This window comes from Eulemur rufifrons, chromosome 15 (assembly GCF_041146395.1).
Source record: "Eulemur rufifrons isolate Redbay chromosome 15, OSU_ERuf_1, whole genome shotgun sequence".
Taxonomy (NCBI): Eukaryota; Metazoa; Chordata; class Mammalia; order Primates; family Lemuridae; genus Eulemur; species Eulemur rufifrons.
The window spans coordinates 82,258,191-82,279,001 of NC_090997.1; the positions used below are offsets into that span (position 1 = coordinate 82,258,191).

Here is a 20,811-nt window from a genome sequence, read left to right on the forward strand (position 1 = left end):
AAGGGTTCCCTTTTCTCTGCATCCTCACCAGCATCTGTTATTTTTTGTCTTTTTAGTAGTAACCATTCTAACTGGGGTAAGATGACATTTCATTGTAGTTTTGATTTGTGTTTCTCTGATGATCAATGATGTTGAACATTTTTTCATATACCTATTGGCCATTTGTATATATTCTTTCAAGAAATGGCTATTCATGTCATTTGCTCACCTTTTAATAGGAATATTTGATTTTTACTCTTGAGTTATTTGAGTTCCCTGTATATTCTGGATATTAGTCCCTTATCAGATGAATAGTTTGTAAATATTTTCTTCCATTTAACAGGCTGTCTCTTCATTCTGTTGATTGTTTCCTTTGCTGTGCCCAGAGGAAATTTTTAGTTTAATGTAGTCCCATTTGTCTACTTTTGTTTCGTTGGTTGTGCTTTTGAGGTTTAGCCATAAAAATCTTTGCCTAGACCAATGTCCTGAAGAATTTCCTCCATGCTTTTTTCTAGTAGTTTTATAGTTTCAGGTCTTACATTTAAGTCTTTAATATATCTTGAGTTGTTTTGAGAATATGGTGAGAGATAGAGGTCTAGTTTCATTCTCCTGCATATGAATATCCAGTTTTCCTAGCACACGTTTATTTCTCCCATGTATGTTCATGATGCCTATGTTGAAAATCAGTTGGCTATAAATACATGGATTTATCTGTGGATTATCTATTCTGTTCCATTGGTCTATGTGTCTGTTGTTTATACCAATACCATGCAAAAACCATATCTTTTGGTTAGAACTGGTAAACTGGGGAAGTTGATGACTTTTTTGGATTGATTAAATTTTATGAATTTAATTTCATTCACTCCTCTTTTTTGTTATCAGGTACAATAAAGTCCAAAGGAGTGGAAAGATATATGTTTAGATTTCAAATACATATGTAATGTATTAAAAATTTAATGTAACTTTTATATTAATATTAAGGTCAGATATGTTCATATATACTTATACACATTTTTAAAAATGTGTACATATATGTTTCTCTCTGTGTGTGTATGTGTGCACTGATGTAAAACTCACAAAGAATCCTAAAGGAATTTGCCATCCCAGGTAGAAGGTAGAGAAAGCCTACTTTTCACTAGATCTCATCAATTGCCTAGGAGGTAGTTAACAGATATTTTTGGAATAATTAAATGCATAAGTAATAAAAATCGGGGGAAATAAGTATCTAGAGTGTAAGTTCTCATTATCCAGCTTGCGTGTTCTGAAAACCTTTGTTTCTGCATGGATATTCTGCTTGCTGAAGAGTGTCCTTGATTTACTACCAGTGAGTTACGTCTGGAAAGGTTCTCATCTGGCCCTACCTTTGGCACCCACTCTAGTTCCACCACATATTGTATAAATCACTCAGTGAAGGGAAATGTTTAGACAAAATAAATGGTTTGGAAATACTAGCTGCACGTGCGCTTACCCTGAGAGTGCATTAATGAAATTAACTCATACTCCAATGGGCCTTCTAGGTTGCCAATTTATGAGCATGGGAAACCACACTCCTGAAAGGCTGGTTGGATGAAGTTAGGTGTGAATCAAGGAAAGGGTTTTGTTAGCAAGCAACACAATGGAAAAGAAAATAGAATTTTGTGGATGGCATTTCTTTTCATGTTTATTAAAATTTCTGTACAGTTTGGTCTTCCATGTATTGAAAATACTAAGCATGTGTAAATTGAGCTTATTTGAATTGATTTCTTCTACCTCTAAGAAGGTAACAACAAATAGTGACAATTTTCTCAGTGAAGCTATATGTAGGTATAAGTTTGTACATGTGTATTACTCAAAGTCAGCTGAAAATTAAAACATGCTTTTGGAAGATTCAAATTAATAAAGAACATTTAACTGTTAGCATTATCCAGTGCAATAATTTTTTAATTCCACTGCTATGGATAAACACTGTAGCATCCATCAGGTGAGTAGGAGTGACGCTTCACTATTTTTGTTTTAGTGAATTTTAAATAGATCTCATAATAGAGCTATCACCTGTGGAAATAGTGAATAATTCAATCAGGTTTATTATTTTACATGTCAGTTTTCATGAAATCGGCTGAATTTGGCATAATGTTTTTGTGTTCTGTAATAACAATCTTAATCTGAAGCTCTCTTTTAGTGTAAAAGTATAATCTCATTTCCAGTTCTTTTCCTTCTAATCATGTGTTTATTTCATGAAACATAATCTCCGGAGGAGTGATTTAGCAGACCATGATATATTCATGTAAAACAGTGCAATAGATTCATTGTTTGTGACAAAGAGAACTATGTAGAAATATGGATAGAAAATGATCTGGAACTAAAAATTCACATTCAGAATGATGTGTGGACTTGAGAGAAACTAAATAAAATCAAAAGAAGGGAGTTTGTAGGTGATGATTTTGATCCTTGAAATAGTTTTCATTTTTATTTTTATCAGTAGTTTTTTTTTCCCTTTAGCTTTCTTGGAGGGATTGCCTAAAATATATGTATATTATAACTGAATGTTTGCCTAATTCCTAATTCATTTACTGGATGATTAATCATCACATTTAAATATGCTAAGTGTGAACATGTAAAGAGACATTTTCTCAGTAAAAAAGAATGAAATTAATTTTATTTTGCTTATTGAATTTCAGTATATTTAAAAAAAATTTTTTCAGTTTATTAAAACCTCAAACCACTCACTCTAGCCTGGGCAACAGAGTGAGACTCTGTCTCAAAAAAAAAAAAAAAAAAAACCAAAACCTCAAACGCTAGACCAAGTGATAATAAACATTTTGATAGAATGTATTTTCTTATTTGATACATATTTTTATTCCAGGAAAGAGTTCTATCTAGGTTCTTTGTTTCTATACATAAAAAATTGGGGATTGCCAAAAAATAAATGTGAGCCTCAACTTAAAAAAGAAGTGAAATCATTCTAAGCCATATCAGCAACTTAATAATTTGGAAAGACACTTGTCCTTAATATGTAGCTTCTAAAAGTGAATGTGATACCAACGATAACTGATACCATCGATGGGGTGTCTGTTGTATATATGCAGGATGCACTTTATAAATATTATCTCCCGTCCCCACAGTACCTACATTTTACACATGGAGAAATGGAAACTTAGTGATTAAGAACTTTGCACCAAACTATCCAGTTTCTCAAAATATGCTTCTCAAGAACCATGAAAGATATCATTATAATCTCTGACTTTGTCAGTTTATCTTCTCAAAGACCATCAGTTATACCCATCATGATCTTCCTCTGCAGAGATCCACATTATTAAGTAAGTATTATGGATAGGAAAGCAGTAAGATAGGCATTCAGAGACATGAATTCTAGACCTACTTTGCCAACAGTGAGCTATGTGAAGTTGATCAATTAACTTCTGTCAGACTTGGTTTTCTTCTTACAAAACATCAGGGTTGGGCTAGAGTGCTAAGGTTTATTCCAGCTCTGAAAGTTTCCTTCCAGTGTTAAACACTTTTTTGAACAGGGATTTCTTTCTGTAGGAAGAAATAGGGCTCACTGTCAATGTTGAGGGAGCTCTTACAAAAGAAAAAGTCCTTCTTTAGGGGCAACTGCTTTGACTCTGCAGTAGGAAATTCACTGTGATTCTCTTGCCTTCATTTCCTCTTTCTCCTCAAACTCTATATCCATCATGCATGAAAGAGTGCACGATAAACATCTTCCTTATTTAATATTAAGAGAAAAAAATCAGGTGCCCTTGTATACTGATTTTGGGGGGAAAGAGGTACATTTAAGTAATTTATCTTTTAAAAGAAATTATTTTAAGAAGCTAATAAGCCAATAGGAACTGACTTTAAATTATCTATTTTCCTTCTTAGGCTTTTGATAGGAACTCAATAAAATGAAACGAAAGTTGTTTTTTCACTTGTTACTGTCGTTTCTTTGCTATTCTGTGCCTCTAACCTATCTATGTGAGTATATTGTCTTCCCGCAGTCCAGCTGATAAAGCCATAAAGGATTGTCAAACATGCTGTCTGTATGGGATATTGACTGAGTGTCTGGCTAATATGCTAGTTTCTGAAACAAAAGCATAATGGGAAAATGTTGCCTTATCCCTAACCCAGGCGTATTCTTCTTCCGGCCCTAAGTCTGGAGCCCTTGACTTTAACCTAGCTGTGCCTTTTGTCTGATCAGGAGAGCCTATTTATTAGGAGTCATACAAAATAAACACAAAACGTTTGCCATAAAATATGACAACCACTTTAAATAATGTTGACTTAATTAAACTTTAAACTTTATTTATATATTTTATGGCTTTAGTGTGAGCTCTTCTCGGATGTTTACTTCAGTGGAAAATCCATCATGTGAGGACCTTGAAAGGAATTAATCCCCCTACCCCTGGCACAGAGCTCAGCTCCAACAATTCAGATCTAAATATTTAGTGATGGATGATACATGTTTATGGAACAGAGGGCAGCATGACATTTAAATGTGAACTGCGGTTTCCATCGTGAGCATATGGCTGAAAAGACGCTGGAAGCTGAAGTTATGCCAACCAACAGAAGTTGATAAGTTTTTTTGTGCTTGTCTTTTGTTTCCCCCTTTTGTCCATTCCATCTGTTACCGAAGTCTCTTTAACAAAACTATTCTTACAATCAACTTTCCAGAAAAGAAGTTCTGCTGACTCTTGTGCATTTGGTAGTGCGTTCCATGTTAAACTAATAGCCTTGCTGGGTGTCAGCCAAAGGTTACAGGCCTCTCAAAATATTCCTGGAAAAAAAAAAGTTTATCACTAAACTGAAGTTTCTCATTAGTAACCCTGTGGTGTCTAATCTGTGAAATTACATGATTAACTCCTTTGCAGAGTCTGCTTCAGTTAGGGCTTGCAATCCCACAGGAAGTTATTAAAAGTATCACCAAGATAATTCTCTAGCTTTGTACTTGGCCCCTGGGGTAAAGGAAATAGATCATTAGATGAGTACTTTATAATAAAGTTATAGATCACTCACAATTATTAAGTGACTGTCAAGGAAGATTATTATTTTAAAAGTTGAGGACAGTGTGATTTGAAAAACAAATAAAAACCATGAAAGAATTTCTTACTTCCTTTGTTTTGGAAAAGAAATGGGAAACATACTGTTTTCTCCCCCATGCTTTTTGAAGTTGATATTTTAATGTCTCTTTTAAATACAGATCTCTTACCTTGTACATTTTTCCCTAAAATTATTGAACTGTTCCTTGAATGACAGAAATTGTTCTTATGGTAAGTACATAAAAATGCAAAAAAAAAAAAAAAAGTCAGAGAAAATAGAATGGAGAAATAATTCCAGAATGTGTGCAAATAATGTGAGAAGCTTTTTCCTATTGAAGAGATGTGGCCATGTGCATGCTTAGTAACTCACTGAAGGTTCTTAGAGATTATTGTTGTCATTCATTCAATTCACAAAACAATCTTTATTAGCCAGGACACTCTGCCCTTCATAAGAGTAGAATACAAATATACCAATCTTTTAACGAAAAGCAATACCAGAGAGTTCTCATTATCATTCCAAACCCACTACACAGTGCAGCTGTTCTTGGTAACTTCAGTAGGATATTTGGCTTTTTGAGCTATACTCTAGGCTTGGACTCTTACTCTACTCTGGACAGAAATGTTCCGTTTGTCCATCTCTTACTTTGCTTTCCAAAATATTTACTGTAACTTCTTTATTTTTTTTTTTTTAAAAAAAGCCCAATCAGCCAAGTACATGACCATGCTGAATTTTTGTAATAAAAAAGCCCTATCGGTTATTCAACCAAACCATTCAGATGCCTGAGTTTGATTAGTCACCCTGGTACTTGGCACTTGTTGGGTAGTGACACTTATAGATGCCAAATGGACTCTGTCGAAAATGCCTGTGTCATGTGAAAAAAATTCTTGTGCACATAATGCTAAACCTCTTACGAGTTTATGAATCTCAAACCCAATAGAGGGAGCAAGGCAGGACATTGATAAAAGATTGATTCTTTTTTGTTCCTTTGCGTTTTTTTTTTATTTGTTTTGCTCTCATTCCCTATAATTTTCTGATCTTAACCAGAAAAAGAACAGTATTCTAAAATTTCATTAAAAAGGAAATGCGTGACAGCTGAAAAGGGAATCCAGGCTTTCTGCTCATAACTGGATAGCAATTCCTTTGAACAGTTATATAATGAGCTTCTGACATGTAGACTATTACTTCAAAACAAAGAAGTGCACCTTCCACAGTCCTAGTTTTACCCTCCATTTCAAGTTCACAGAAGCATAAAGTTCAAGGTAGAGTTCAACAGAGAGAAATATTGAAGATTGATGTAGGGGGAAGTACTTGCATTACAGATGCCCTACTATGCTTTCACAGCTCTTTCAGGGCCTGGTAAGCACCCTGGTCAACATTTGTGTTCAGGGGTAGGAAAAATATGTAGCCATAGCCACTCATGAGCACATTAGTTACTAATTAAAAGGTTATGTTAGTCACCCCAAAATAATCCTATCTTTTATTTAATATATGTTGACCATTTACTATGTGCCAGAAACTGTGCTAAACTTTTCTGTATTGATGCATTTAATGCACACAATATGCTTATAAGGTAAACACCATCATGTCCTAATTTTATGAATAAGAAAACAGGAGCATGGAAATGTCAAATAACTTTTCCAATATCACACAGCTGAGCGATGATCAGGCCAAGATTGAAACCCACATAGTCTTACCCCAGGACTATAACCACTGTGCATACTGCCTCTGTGTGAGGCCCTGGAGCCCAGAGCAGGTGGGTTTGGAGGGATCGTAAGGTGCAAACAAGGGACAACTAGAAAGTCTGCAGTCCACCAGAACAGATCTGGGGGAGATGCTTGCTGTTGTTGGTGCTTGAGACAGGGGAAGGAAGACCATCAAAGGTCAACCTTGCCTTCTACACTATTTTTCCCATGACTGTCCTGACCTGCTTTCCATAGGAATCCCATCACAGTCCAAGGTCTATTACACGTGACTTTGCTTCTGAACAGGTGAATAAAATGCAGAAAATATCACTGTCACAATATCACAGAATGCTGGAGGCAGATTAATTTACAGATATGTTCTGTCCAGCCTCCATCTAGATGAGGAAACTGATGGGCCAGAAAGGATACACAGTCTGCCCAAGGTCCCATATGTGTTAGTCCCAAAGCTAAAATTAGAAGCTAAGTTTCTCCCCGGAAATGACTCCTGCCTGTCCCATATGCCATCCTCCAAAAAAGTATCTGATACTATCTCTGCATATCTGGACACTGAGTTCTACTCTTTATGAAGTACAGTAGGATCCTAAGTCCGTGCTCTAGTTGCATGACTACTGTCATTAGAAGGATGACATCAGCATAATCCCTATCGATATGTGATTAAGGTAGTTATATTCAAAGGCTCAGGATTACTCAATGGATTTTAACACAAAGGCTTGAAGAAGGAACAAGCTTGCAGAAGACCATACTCAAAATCTCTTACCGTCTTTCTTAATGCAACTTTATAAGTATATTCCCCAAATCACACACATATACCTACAAATTACTAGAATTTATTTATGATAAGGTCTGTGATTTTTTTTTTTTTTTTTTTGGACATTCTGTAGACATCAAAGCTCTTTGAATAGTCTGATCAGCTCCATTAAATGCTATTTTTCATAGGCTTCGGAGTCAGACCTGCCTAAGTCAGACCTACCTAAGTCAGACTACCTAAGTCAGACTACCTAAGTGTGTATCCTATACCCCTGATTCTCTAACCAGGTAAAACCAGTAAAATTAACCGACCTCCATGCAAAACCACTGTGGAGTGGGGCAAACACAGTCTGTGGAGCTACAAAGACAAGATTTGAATTCTTCTTCCATTACTCATCAGCTGTATGTTCTTAGACAAGCTACTTAACTTTTTTGAATTTGTTTCTTAATCTGTAAAAATATCCCCTGTTATGACCCCTGTTTCATAAATATATAGTCTAATTTTCAAGTATGTGGTAGAATGAGATGAGATGATGTTTATCAAATGCTTGGCACAGTGTTAGATGCTCAGGAAATGTTATTTCTATTGTTTTATTCCTTTCTAATTCTCAGTTTTCTTATCAGCAACTGGTGAATAATATAATTTGCCTTGGGAGGTTTTGTGCCATTTCACAAGGTACCTGAACCCATACAGAACCACGCACTCACAATAACGCTGAAGGTAAATTAGTCGCAGGGCGCCTTGTCAAGTCACAGAGTACTGAGCTTGAGTGTCTGCAGTTCCTCTGCCTGGAGTCAGGCCAGAGCTCTTGACCCTGGTAGCGATGCACTGAAGAAAGGTGGGGTGGTGACACATATACACATCAAGCGTCTCATCTACAAGGAAAAAGCAGATGCAGAGACCTAGTAAGACCTTGTAATGGATAATCTCCAGTAAAGACTATCAAGTCTAAGGTCACTGGACCATCTGGGAGGAGGAAGATGGATGGCACGGGCTCTTTACAGGGTGCTGCAACTTACGTACACAAAATTCAGCTCTAAGAACTACTGGACATAACTTCAGCCAACCACACATTTGAAGCGCTAAAGACAAGTCCCAGCAGGCACCCTAGTCTAGTGCACCCATCACAATGACATTCTTCTTTGCATAGAGACGGTTAGTGTCCTGGGAAGGCACCAGAGGCCACTGCCACAAAGCAAAGTCAAATCTTCTGTTATGTCTAAACTCACGTAAGTTTTGACTGCTTCAATTTTTTTTTAAATGTGATTCTTTATCTTTAAAAAGTTATAGAATTTTTTTAACTCTCAAGAAAATTTTAATTTATGGATTAAACCACAAGTATAACTTTCCCATTAACATGAGGCAATGATGGGGGCATTTAGATTTTATAGATTTACATCAACATCATCACTGAAGAGTGCGTGGATTCCACTGTGAATTTCTAAACATTCAAGTGTCCTAAATGTGTCAAAATTTCAAAATGACATTTTCCTTTAAAATTTTTTTGTTTGCTTTTTAGGGGGTGTTTTTAGAGAGGGGCTGTTTGAGGAATTATACATAAATATTAATAAAGCTATTGTGAAAGACCAAATACCTCTATTTTAGATTAAACCTTGGAAATCTTCTTAAAAATCTGAAACAATCTCTATAAGTATAAATTCCATTGCTTTTTAAAATTATAATGATTGGGAAAACAGTGATAATATTTCTCATGACTTACTCTGAGCTACTTTTTTTAAAAAAATTAAGTTTGAAGGGATATCTCTTCAGCTCACATCTCTGACACTGGCTCACATATACACACAGACACACGAGTTAAATTTGAATTTAGATAGCAACAAAAAATGCTGTATGTACTGTGAAATATGCTTAATATATAAATTCATCAGTGGAAAAATGAGTCCAAAAATAGACCCAAGTCCAAATAGTAAGTATACAAACAATATTTGCCATTAATTTAAGCGAGGAGGATTTGAGATAGTGGACTAACGGTGATGATGATGATTATAATAATGTTAATCAGAAGTGTGTTAATCCAGGTTTGCTCAGCAGGAAAGTCGAGGCAAGAACTTGACTGCAGGAAGTTTATTTGGAAGTTGGTCTCTGGGTGAAGGGAGAGAGAAGGAAGTTAAGGCAGGAAAGGAGGAAAAACTAACCAAAAGATGCATCATTGAGGTTGCTGCTTTGAGCAGTTGGACTCAAATCCTCTGGGACTGCTTGGGAAATGCACAGAACAATTCCTAGAATTGTCCCCTTGAAGAATGGGAGGAAGACGGGGCGTTGACCCACCAGTTACTACCCCTCCTTGGCTGAGGATTGTCTCTGGGCATTAAACTCCCCCACAGGTGTGGGTTGCACCTGAGTGCAAGAGGACCACAGAGCAGAGGGCATGTGCCCTTGAGCTAGGTAAGCGTGAGGTCACCTGTAACTGTACAGTGCAGATGCAGCTAAACTCAGAGGTTGATCATGAGCATGCTGATGTGGTCTGAGAACCAGAGCACCTAGCGTGCTGGGAAACACTGAGCATAGCAGCCTACGAACGGTCTTTCTGGAGAAATCACAGCTAACGGCATTAGAAAAGTAGGTGTCTCTAATGGTAATGCTGTTGTCTCATTGTACGCCATTATGATATGGCTTGATTCTATGCAGTGAGTCCCACTAGGTCACCTGAAGAACAACACTGGCCACCCACGTAAAGCCCATGATACATACAATTGATCTCTATGATGGATTTTCTCCTGACTCCCAAAGCTACTTTTACAAGGTGCTTCCAGTGTTCTTGTTTTTTTATTTATTGTTGTCAGGGGACATTTTGGGTAAAATACCTTCCAAATTCATAAAAAAAAAATCACTGATGGTCATTGTTGGACTCTTGACTTTCAGCTAAAGCGTAAGGATTTCTTAATGATCTTAGTATGAGTGAATCACTGCTACAGTCTCGGGGAATTTCGTGACTGGTGGGCCTGTGCTTTGTTCAGCAGCCAAGCATATGTGAGATTAGAAAAACCTAAGAATGACTTAAATGCAACTTGAAGAAAGGAGAAAACAACTTCCTGTGAGCTTTTCAAACATCAGTAATAGCAATCTCTCTGGAGAAAAGATGTTTTATGAAAAAGTAAAATTGGCAAAAGAAGCAAGGTGTAGTAAACACTAGAAAATACTAGTATATTAATATTGTCCAGAAAATAGTTGTCATTCCTATAGTAGTTAATACATTCATCATAATCTGGTTTATCTTCAGTTGTGACTGACTTTTCTAAACGATTACTATTTCCCAGGATCTGATGCTAATTTCCTTACCTGAAAGGTTGGCTCTATTTATCTATATCTATTTAAAACTCCCTCTTGACGTTATTCCTTGGAGAAGCTTTGCTGACTACTGCCACCAAAGTAACATATTCTTTTTCTGTAGCATAGATTGATTTTCATTAATCATCTGGTTCATGTACCAAATGCAATAACTTTTATGTTCATATGTTTATATTATTGTATATACCACATATATTATCATTCTGAGGCAACTTCCTTTAATGACTGTGCTTCATGACTTTTGTTTGGTATTCCACAAAACCAACTTTATGTCTTTGTTTTATGTTGGCCTTTTTTATTGTATTGCTTTATATATGATTTGATTTCTAATGTTCTCTTAAAATAAATATAACTGAAATTATATGTCCTTTCCTTTAATTTTAACTTGTCAGGCAGTATTTTACTTGGATTTCATAAAAGTTGAATCTGGTTTTGAAGGTTCTGAAGTGTTATATTAATGACACAAATAAAACTAGGCTGCTTTTTAAAGATTCAAGGCTAATTTCTTTTGTAACAATGTGACATATCAGATTAAAAATAAAATCTTTTCCTACACAAGATAGCTAAATTTGCCTAGAAAAGTGTGCCACCCATATACTATACTGAAGTAATAAGAGAACACTCACAATAGTTGTAATTCATGCAACACAGAATAAAAGTTAAATTTCTAAAAGATAGTTGTAAGATAGAAAAATAAATGGAAACTGTCTTCAGACATAGAAAAACACTGTTCTGTGCGTTTCCCATAAACGCTTCTTTCACTATAGGTATAAACTAATTAGAATGTTTTCCAGGATTTATAATTCAGTTAGACAATATACTGTAGTCTGGCATAGGATGTGTCAACGTTTCCAAGCAAATAATGTTTTTCTTAAGTGAAGGGGTTTGAGGACTAGATCTGTCTTAGGACATCTTCACTCTTTTAGAATGTCAGCCGAAGTGTGGCGAATGCTGTGGTTTGCTGGACAGATCCTCCCTTAAGGGCTAAGGCACTCATTCTTCCAGATGCCAGGGTGTTGGCCGCTGACGGGTCACAGATGAGTTCCACTCTGGGCGTTGCCCTTTGTAGATGGGAGCTGCCTCACTTGAGGTTATACCTGTCCCTGGGCACAGACAGTGTAGACAAGATGGGTGTACAAAGGGTCAGCCTACTTGCATGGATTCAGGACAACTCCAAAGGGTCATCTCAACTCCAGAGGATCCTCTGAGGCCTATGTCAAAACTGAACCATAGTTTAACTCTGCCCAATCTTGCCTCCTTCACTCCTCACAGGTGTTTCTCCCAAGAGCACTGGCTATTAACCACTTGCACACAAATTCCTACCTCAGTCTGTTTCCTGGAGAAGCTGGAGGCCCCAAAACTTTCTTTAATATTATCCAAGTCCTAGTACTCTGGGAGGCCAAGGCGGGAGGATCGCTTGAGGTCAGGAGTTTGAGACCAGCCTGAGCAAGTGTGAGACCCCGTCTCCACCCAAAATAGAAAAATTAGCCAGGTATGGTGGAGCACACCTGTAGTCCCACCTACTCGGGAGGCTGAGGCAGGATTTCCAGATCCCAGAAGTTTGAGGTTGCTGTGAGATATGATGATGCTACAGTACTGCACTCTAGCCAGGGCAGCAGAGCAAGACCCTGTCTCAAAAAAAAAAAAAGAGTTATCCAAATTATCCAAGTAATAACATTCAATGCTTTCATCTTTTTTGTGCTTCATACTTGAAAATAACATTCTGATATATGTTAGATACCAAATCTAGTTGCAGAAGAAGGAAAAGGAAAATAAAAAAGAAGGAAAAGGAAATTGAACCACAGGAAAATTTACTGAATTCATCAACCACATTAGCATTATTCATTCTTGTCATCAAAGGTAAAAATTAATCAACGTAAGTATAATTAACCAACACAACATAGCTATGTTATACCAATTATAAAACTAAGTTTATGATTTTTTTATTAATGGAATTTAAATTATTTGGTTTAACTAATGTTTCCTTTTGCTCAAAACTTTCAAGCTACTTATGTGCAAAGAGAATCAAAATAGTTAATCCATAAGCATCATGGAGATAAGAATTTTAAATTATATAATCATATCATTTCTTATGAAGAACAGAGGTGAATTACCAGAAATAATGAATTTATTTTTATATAACGCAGTTATATTTGTAAATATTGACGGTAGTATCTGGCCATTGGAGTCTTCCATATATTGACGACACATTAGCTTTGTCAGGAGTACTGTGCTGGTGGAAAGCCACACTAATGGTTGTTTGTTTTTAGTCTAACATAACAACAGATGTGTACTAGATAGTATCTACAGACTTTCCACATCCATATCCACTTCCTTCTTCTCTCATGCATTTCAGGTTTGGAAAACTAAACGCTACATTTCTGAAACTTTCTTGCAACTGGAGAGCTGATTTTCCACCCTGGGTGTGATTTAGGTTCTGCCAATGAGAAGCGCTCCCATGAGATGTGGAAGGTGGAAGGGTAGGACAGCTGTCTGTCTGCACCCATCCTGACTGTCAGGAGCTCTAATGGGCTGGGGTGGGTAGGGGCCAGACCCCATGCTCCTCTATCTCCAGGTTTCTGGGTGTGGGCTGAGGTGCCGGCAGCAGTCTCCTGACCTCTGGATTGCAGCTGTGCTGGTGCAACTTGAAAACAAGTGCCCAGCTGCTGCCAGACTTGTGCTCCCCACGCGCGTTTCCACTGATTTTGTAAACACCCTGCATTAAGCCCCATGCACTTGAACTGCCCACACCGGTTTCTTGCTCCTTTACTGAAATCTGCCCGATACAACATTTTTCTACCTAAAAGAAAAAAATTCAACTTGGTTTTTACTTACACTGTGACACCTTCTGTCAGCAGAAATGAATAAGTGCATATGTTAACAATTCACTCCCCTTCTTTTGTAATGTAAAAGGTATTTTCTCTCTATCAAATCACTTTTTGGGTGGAGATTTCAATATTTTTTTCTGAGAAAACTCCTGCTAAGTGAGAACTATGGCTCTAGAATAAAGATTGGCCTATAGATGTCTTTCTATAAGAAAATGCAATCAAACCCAAATCACCCAGTCCTATCATCTGAGATAAGAAACCTGAGATCCTATACCTGTGACTTTGTCCCCAAGCCATGTCCAATGGCTAAGCCTTAACGACTCAGATAGAAACTGACAAGGATAGATGACAACTGGACCTTCCACACCGAAGTTTCTCCTCCATCAGAGAATGTGGAGTTTTTCCAGGACTCTGTAATGAGAAACTGGCCAAATGGGTTCTAGCAAACCTAGTCCTGTAAACCACCAGAGGCAAAGGGAGGGAGGGTGCCCAGACTGCCAGATAGCTCTGCCATTTTGAATGCAGAGCCCTTGTCTGGGGCCAGCAGTTGTGTCTTCTCTGTGTTCCATGCCTGACCCATGGTAGGCAGAGCATGGGACAGTCTAGCAGACACATGGCTTAGCAAACAGTTCGTCATCTGTGGAAACTCTGGTGTCTAACATGCAAATCTGAGGCTTGTAACAGTGATAATTGACTTGACAATGTTTCTGAAAGATTTATTTAAAATAAAATAAGCTAGGGAAGATTCTTGATTATTCCTACAACACTGACTTTCTTCTAGGTGCATTTTCCTAAACTTGAGTAGGAGAGAAAAACTGGAATGTGGTTTATCAATGACACAGCCCACCCTATGATATCATATTTTATAGCTGATGCCAAATATGATATGTATTATAGTAGGAAAAAAAAAGTGTAAAATTGCCAGTATAGAGTTTAAAAGAAAGATATTTGAGTCAGAGGATCTGGGTTTGAATCCACCCCAACTCCACCATTTACAGGATACGTGTCCTTGGTAAGTTATTTAATACTTAACCTTTCTGAGCCCTGGCCTCACCTGTGTAACATGAAGGGGATGTTTAGATGGAATGTGGGCTCCAAAAGGGCAAAGGTTAGCTCTGATTTGTTCTCAGCTATATCCCCATAATTAAGCATTTAACCTAGCACAGAATAAGTTTCTGTAAATATTTATTGAGGATGAATGCATAGGCACCTAGTATGATTATGATAAGGATTAGAGAGAATACAGGTAAAGCACATGGCACATAGAAATCCCTCAACTGGTAACTATTACTAATATGAAAGGCCCCTAGCCTTCAGTCCTCTTTAATTCTGAATGATCCCTTTAACCTGGACAAGTTCTGGTGCATTCACATCACCTAGTGATGCCATCCATGCCTGTCTCAGCCTGGCCCCAGCCATCTCCAGCCTCAGCTTGATTTATGTGGTAGAAATCAATATTTACTGCTAACACCAGCTCTTCCTCCTAGGTAATCTGAACGCTGCCTCTTCCAAGACTGGTGCCCGTTTGACATGACAAGTGTCTCTGAGCTCAGACCATTCCCAGGGGATGGGGTGGGCAAGGCTCTTCCCTTCCCTGCAGTTGATTAGAGCCCATACTGGAGTCTGGGGAAGCACGGATAGCAGTAGCATGGGTGAGGGCTATTCTCTTGACTATAAGAAGGCAAAGGAGACTACACAGTAAAGAATTCCGGGGCTGAGTCTCAACCCAAGAGTCCAAGGCCTGGATGCCTCAGCCCCAGCCTCCTCAGCCTATTGCTGACTTTAGGCAGCAACAGGAGAGACACCATCAGCCTCTGCTGCCAGGGGTTGTCACAGGCATGCTGCAGCTTCCACATCCGCTCCCCAGACAGGTGAGGAATTAGAGTCTTGCTTAGAGATGCTTCAGGTAAAGTATGGCATGTCTGCTGGCTGTTCCTTCCCCAGAAGAATGTTTTTGCTGCAGTATGGAAACAGCCAAGGCCAAAGTCTGTTCTAACTTTAGCTGCTCTCAAGATTTCTGCCCATCCTACTAGTTGTCTCTTATCCCAGATTTGATGTAACATTCTAGCATCCACTTGCTCTGCTGACAGGGTAGTTTTAATTGCTCAAATATCACGGTTTTTTCATGTGGGCAGGAAAGCCCATGGTTTAGAGAGGGGATGCAGGTGAGAGCCCGCCTGAATGATTGGCTATTATTAAAGGGGCCCTGTCTCTCTTCTCTTTGTCACTAAGGGGTTGTTTTATATCTCCAGAGGTCAGTGGGAATGTGGCTGAACTCTCCTTCTGGAAATACTCCCATCTCTAAATCTTGCTGCTGCAGGTGGGTGTAATTCTGGAAATTTTATTACTTCTCTTTATAAGGAAGTCACAGAGTAAGAGCAGAGTTGGAAAGAGATGATGATATAAAGGAATTGCAAAAGAAGTTCTCTCCAACTTGTATTTCAAAAGAACTTCCCCTGTCTTGTACTGTTTATTTTCTGTGACTAAAATAATAAAATGTAATAGACAATCAGAGGCACAGGATTTCAAGCAGTATATTTTTTTCCTAATCTCCTTGCACAGTTGACTAAATCATTTTAGAATATTTTTTGCTTACAGTTTCCAAAACTCTTTTGTAATTTTTCTCTCATTTGTCTGGCTCTATTATTATTTCACATTGTACTGTAATTGGTGATAAGGTCCATTATTCCTGGCTTATGTTTTATTAGATAGAACACCAGCTTCACTGATGACTGGCAATAGTTTATGAAGTAAACTTTCCCCAAAGTTCAAGGCTCTGACATTATGTGAAACTGAATTTCTAAAACCTGTGTTCTTGATGTCCCCTCAGTGCAGATGGTGTGTCCACAACTGCCCCCTCATCCAAAGTGAGAAAAGTGGCCAAAGATAATATTAGAAAATTCATATTTCCCACTTATTTTATAATCTAAATGTATTTTGCCAAGTCATTTTTGGAAGAGTACAATTGTGTTAAATAAGCAAGCTTTTAAAAATACATATACTTAATTAGTTTTATTTGAATCATAATTTTTTATTAGAAATCAAAATAGACAAAAATTCCTAAAGGGAAATTCCTAAATAGCAAATACTTATATACACTGTCAACTCCATTGTAATGCACTTTTGGACACGACCTGCAAACAAGTGTGTGAACTACAATAGTTCACTACATTGTTTGCCACTTTACAACAGCAGGCAGTAGAGGGTGGTGGGGAGCACCACTAGCCCAGAAAAAAGCAAACTGAGGCCATGTAAGTAAAAAGCATAAAGCAAGATTTTATTTGGGTCATTGTAATTGGAGTGGTTTTGGGAAGGAATAAAATATACCACCCATCTGCTTTAAAGGAAGGCAGTTCAAACATCCTATTCATTAAATAAAATAATAAAAACAAATTTTAACTTCAAGATATAGTTAAGAGAGTCAAAGAAGAGGGAGGAGAAATAGACACGCAAGGAGACCACACACAGTCACACAGGAGATAAAGAAAGGGGCCCCCTGAAGGAGGAGACACACAGCCCTTAGCAAAGAGAGGAGAAAAGCAGGGCAGATTCGCACAGAGAAGTATCTCCTCCATCTGTGGTCTTTGATTTTCTGATCCTCGAAACCCATGGTTAGCGCATGCTTTTTGCAGAAGGAGCAAACTGCCTTGTCACTTGAGGCTCCTGGACTCAGGGCTGAAATTTAATCAAGAAGCAGATGGGATCCGTGGACCAGCCCTTCCACTTTCTAATTTGTTTGGCCAGCTTAATAAAGTCTGTCTACTTGCGCTGATTTCCATTAGAAAGAATGCTCACTTACTCAGCTAATTCCCTTACTTCTAAACTGTCAAATAGAAAGCTGCAGTTAATACTTCAAAAAAAAAAAAAAAAACCCCAAACCACAAAAAACGTGGAAAACAATGCTATTTCTCTAAGAACTTGTGTGGTTTTTAAGGAGAAAATGGAGGAAGAAGGGTATTTACCAGTTTCATGCATATCTTATTTTAAAGGATCTCATCAAGAATATAGGCTGTGAAAAAATATCTCAGAAAAAGATGAGCAGAAAAGGATGAGAGAAAAAGGAGCAAGACAGAAGCAGTAGCCTCCTGCACGACCACACGCCTGGGGGCTGGGAGAGCAGCAAGGTGCCCAAGGCAGGTTCTGTAGACTTGGGCCAGCGAGGGGGACAGTCGCTGCCCCTGGCTGTCTGTGCACACCCTGTGCTGGTCTTTCCACTTGAAAGCCACGTCTAAAACATGCATTTAAAGATAAACCTGTGCTAAGTTTACACCATTTGGAGATTTTAAAAAAGAGCTTTATGGAGATGTCATGGATATGCATAAACTGCGCCTATTTAAAGTGTAGAATTTGAAACACCCCTACAAAATAAGGAACGTACTGTAAGGACCAAAGCGCTTGGCCCCTAAAAGTTCACTGAAAAATTACTGACATGAGGCAGATTGATTAAAAGGAGAAAAGGCATACAAATTGATTTAACGTGTATACATAAGGAACCTTCAGAATGAATACCCAAAAATACCCAAAGGGGCAATTGTCAGTTTTAATACTTAGATTCAACAAAATATGGACAAATTGTGTACAAATAGGATTGGACAAAAAAGGTATGATACAATATTAATAGACTGAGTGGTGCGAACTAAAATAAAATTTTAAACCCCCCAACAGCCTCTTGGCCAAGGGAACCCCCCCAAAATACCTTAAAGCTGAGTTGCCACCATGAGGAGAAGGCAGGTCATGCCCAGTTATGCCCTGTTGTTTTTGGAGTAATTCTTTGTAACAATAAGATACAAAATCATTTATAAACTGAGGCCATGTAAGACAAAGATTAAACCACACCTACAGGTCATCAATTTACCTAATAGATCATTTGAGTCCCGGTATATGTACAGTGGCTGGTCTCCGATTAGCAGATTTCCTTATCTTAACTTAAAACATTCCAAGACTTTAGACAAAGCTTCATTTGTTTAACTAATTACAAATCAAAGCATCTTTAATCCCACCTATAACTTATAGTTCCTTGCTTTGAGATGTCCTGCCTTTTTGGGCCAAACCAATGTACACCTTTCATGTATTGATTTATGACTTTAACCGTAATTCTTTACTGTCTTCCTGAAATGTATAAAACCAAACTGTTACCCAACCACAGTGGGACCACTTGCTCAAGGCTTCTTGGGCGTGGCTGTCCAGATCATGGTCACACATCTTCAGCTTGCAATAAACCTCTTTAAATTATTTTCCAGAGTTTGGGTTCTTTTCCATTGACAGTAGGGGAAACCCAGCAAGGTCTGTCTGTCTGGATTCACTCTTGGCCTCTCTGAGCAACATTCCTTCCTTCTGGGTGTGGGGCAGGGCCCTCTCTGGAATAGAGGTCTTATGATCTATATAGTCAAACAAGGTAGGTCCAATAATCCCTTATGGCCAGTCTCTACACAGAATAATTTTAGGCTTTTTGGCTGGCCTTGGGGAAAGGGGTTCTGGTTTTTATGACTCACCTTAGGGAAAAGGGGTTCTGCCTTCTATGGCTGAGAGAGAATGAGACTGAGAAGCATGAGGACAAGAGAAGGTTAGAAAAAACTTTTGCCTTCAAGGCCTTCATTTGGGGTGTCTTCTGAGCCCCACAGTACTCACCACCCTCAAAATGTCTTTGTACCACTTTGTAACTCCTCCCTCCAATACCTCCCCGCCTCCCTTCTCTAGGTAACCACTGATACACTTTCTGTCAGTGTACATTAGTTTGTATTTCTTAAAACTTTATAAAATGAAAATCACATCTTGTGATTTTCTTGTGTACCTTTTTTTTTCCTGGCTTTTTTCACCTGTATAATTACTTTGAGATTCATTCATGTTGTAGCGTATGTCAATAGTTCACCCATTTTTATTACTGAGTAGCACTTCCCTGGATGAATATAGTACAATTGCATATGCATTCACCTATCGATGGGAATTTGATCTGTTTCCACATTTTGGCTATGGTAAGTAATCTCCCGTGTGTATTTGTGTACAGGTATTTATACAGACCTGTGCTTTTCTCTTGGGTAAGTATCTAGTGGAAGGACTAGATCATATGATAGGTGTATGTTTAACTTTTTATGAAACTTCCTAAGCATTTGCCAAAGTGGTTGTACCATTTTACAATTTCCACCAGCAGTGGGTAAGAGATCCACTTTGCTGCCAATATGTGGTGTGGTCAACATTTTAAATTCTATCCACTCTAATAGGTGTGCAGCAGCATCTCACTGTAATGGGGATGGATTACCAAATTATTTGAAGAAATGGTACACATGAAAATGCTTAAATGGATGTTTTGGTACAACTTATAGAAAATATGAAATGCATGCACTGCCTTGGTGACCAAGGAAGTCACCCCCATGGCTATGGAGAAACCAATCTAAGGCTTAGCCATCATCATTACTGTTTCCCAGGGAGGACTTATCCAAGACATACCCTGCAGTGCTAGATTCCAGGGCCCCCGTTTTATGTAAGTTGATTATAATAGTCACCCAAGTCTGTTTTGGATTTCACTTGCTCATTCAGGTAATGAACCTCAAAGAAGTCACACAAGTGGGAGACTGTTTTTGTCAATGGCCATTTTGTACAGTTCTAGTAGTGACTGATTTGCACTTTTTTCAAATGTACCACCCACTCCATTGCACTGAGCCCACTCTCCCAGTGGTTGTGGTCTGATTTCTTGATATCCTATAGGAAGATTTGTCCACTTTGTTGTTTCTGCAGCTTCATCGGTTTCTCAGCATGTGAAACTCATGAGATGGATGAAGAAAATATTTGTCAAAGTTCTTCAAAGCCACATCATTTTGATCAAAGTAGTAAGACATGAGTAGGTAGATGTGAGAAGCATAGAGCTCCAGATTGATCAGGCAGTTGATGGCACCCTCCAAATCCTGATAGTAGTTCCTGTGCACCTGGGGGGAGGAGGCAGTCATCATGGCAGGTGGCAGGGACCTTGGGACTGTCCAGGAATTTGTGAAAGATGTCGGAGGGCTGGCTCTGAGTGGTCAGCTATATGGAGTGGGGGTAGGGTGAGAGGAAAGCCAAGTTCCATGGAAGCACGGTGGAAGCAGGAAGAACCTCTGGTCTATCTCAGTGCAGTTCTAATTTGCATTTCTCTAAGGATATTAAATATCTTTTCTCGTGCTTATTTGCCATTTATTTACTTAGTGAAATGCCTGTTCAAAACTTTTGCCCATTTAAAAAAATGGGTCCTTTCTTTTTT

General features: G+C 38.2%; 1 pseudogene; it reads right to left on the minus strand.

Annotated features, from left to right (window-relative positions):
• Positions 1-19,894: 19,894 nt before the first annotated feature.
• On the minus strand, positions 19,895-20,524 carry LOC138395992 (ferritin heavy chain pseudogene; annotated as a pseudogene).
• Between the last annotated feature and the right edge of the window lie 287 nt (positions 20,525-20,811).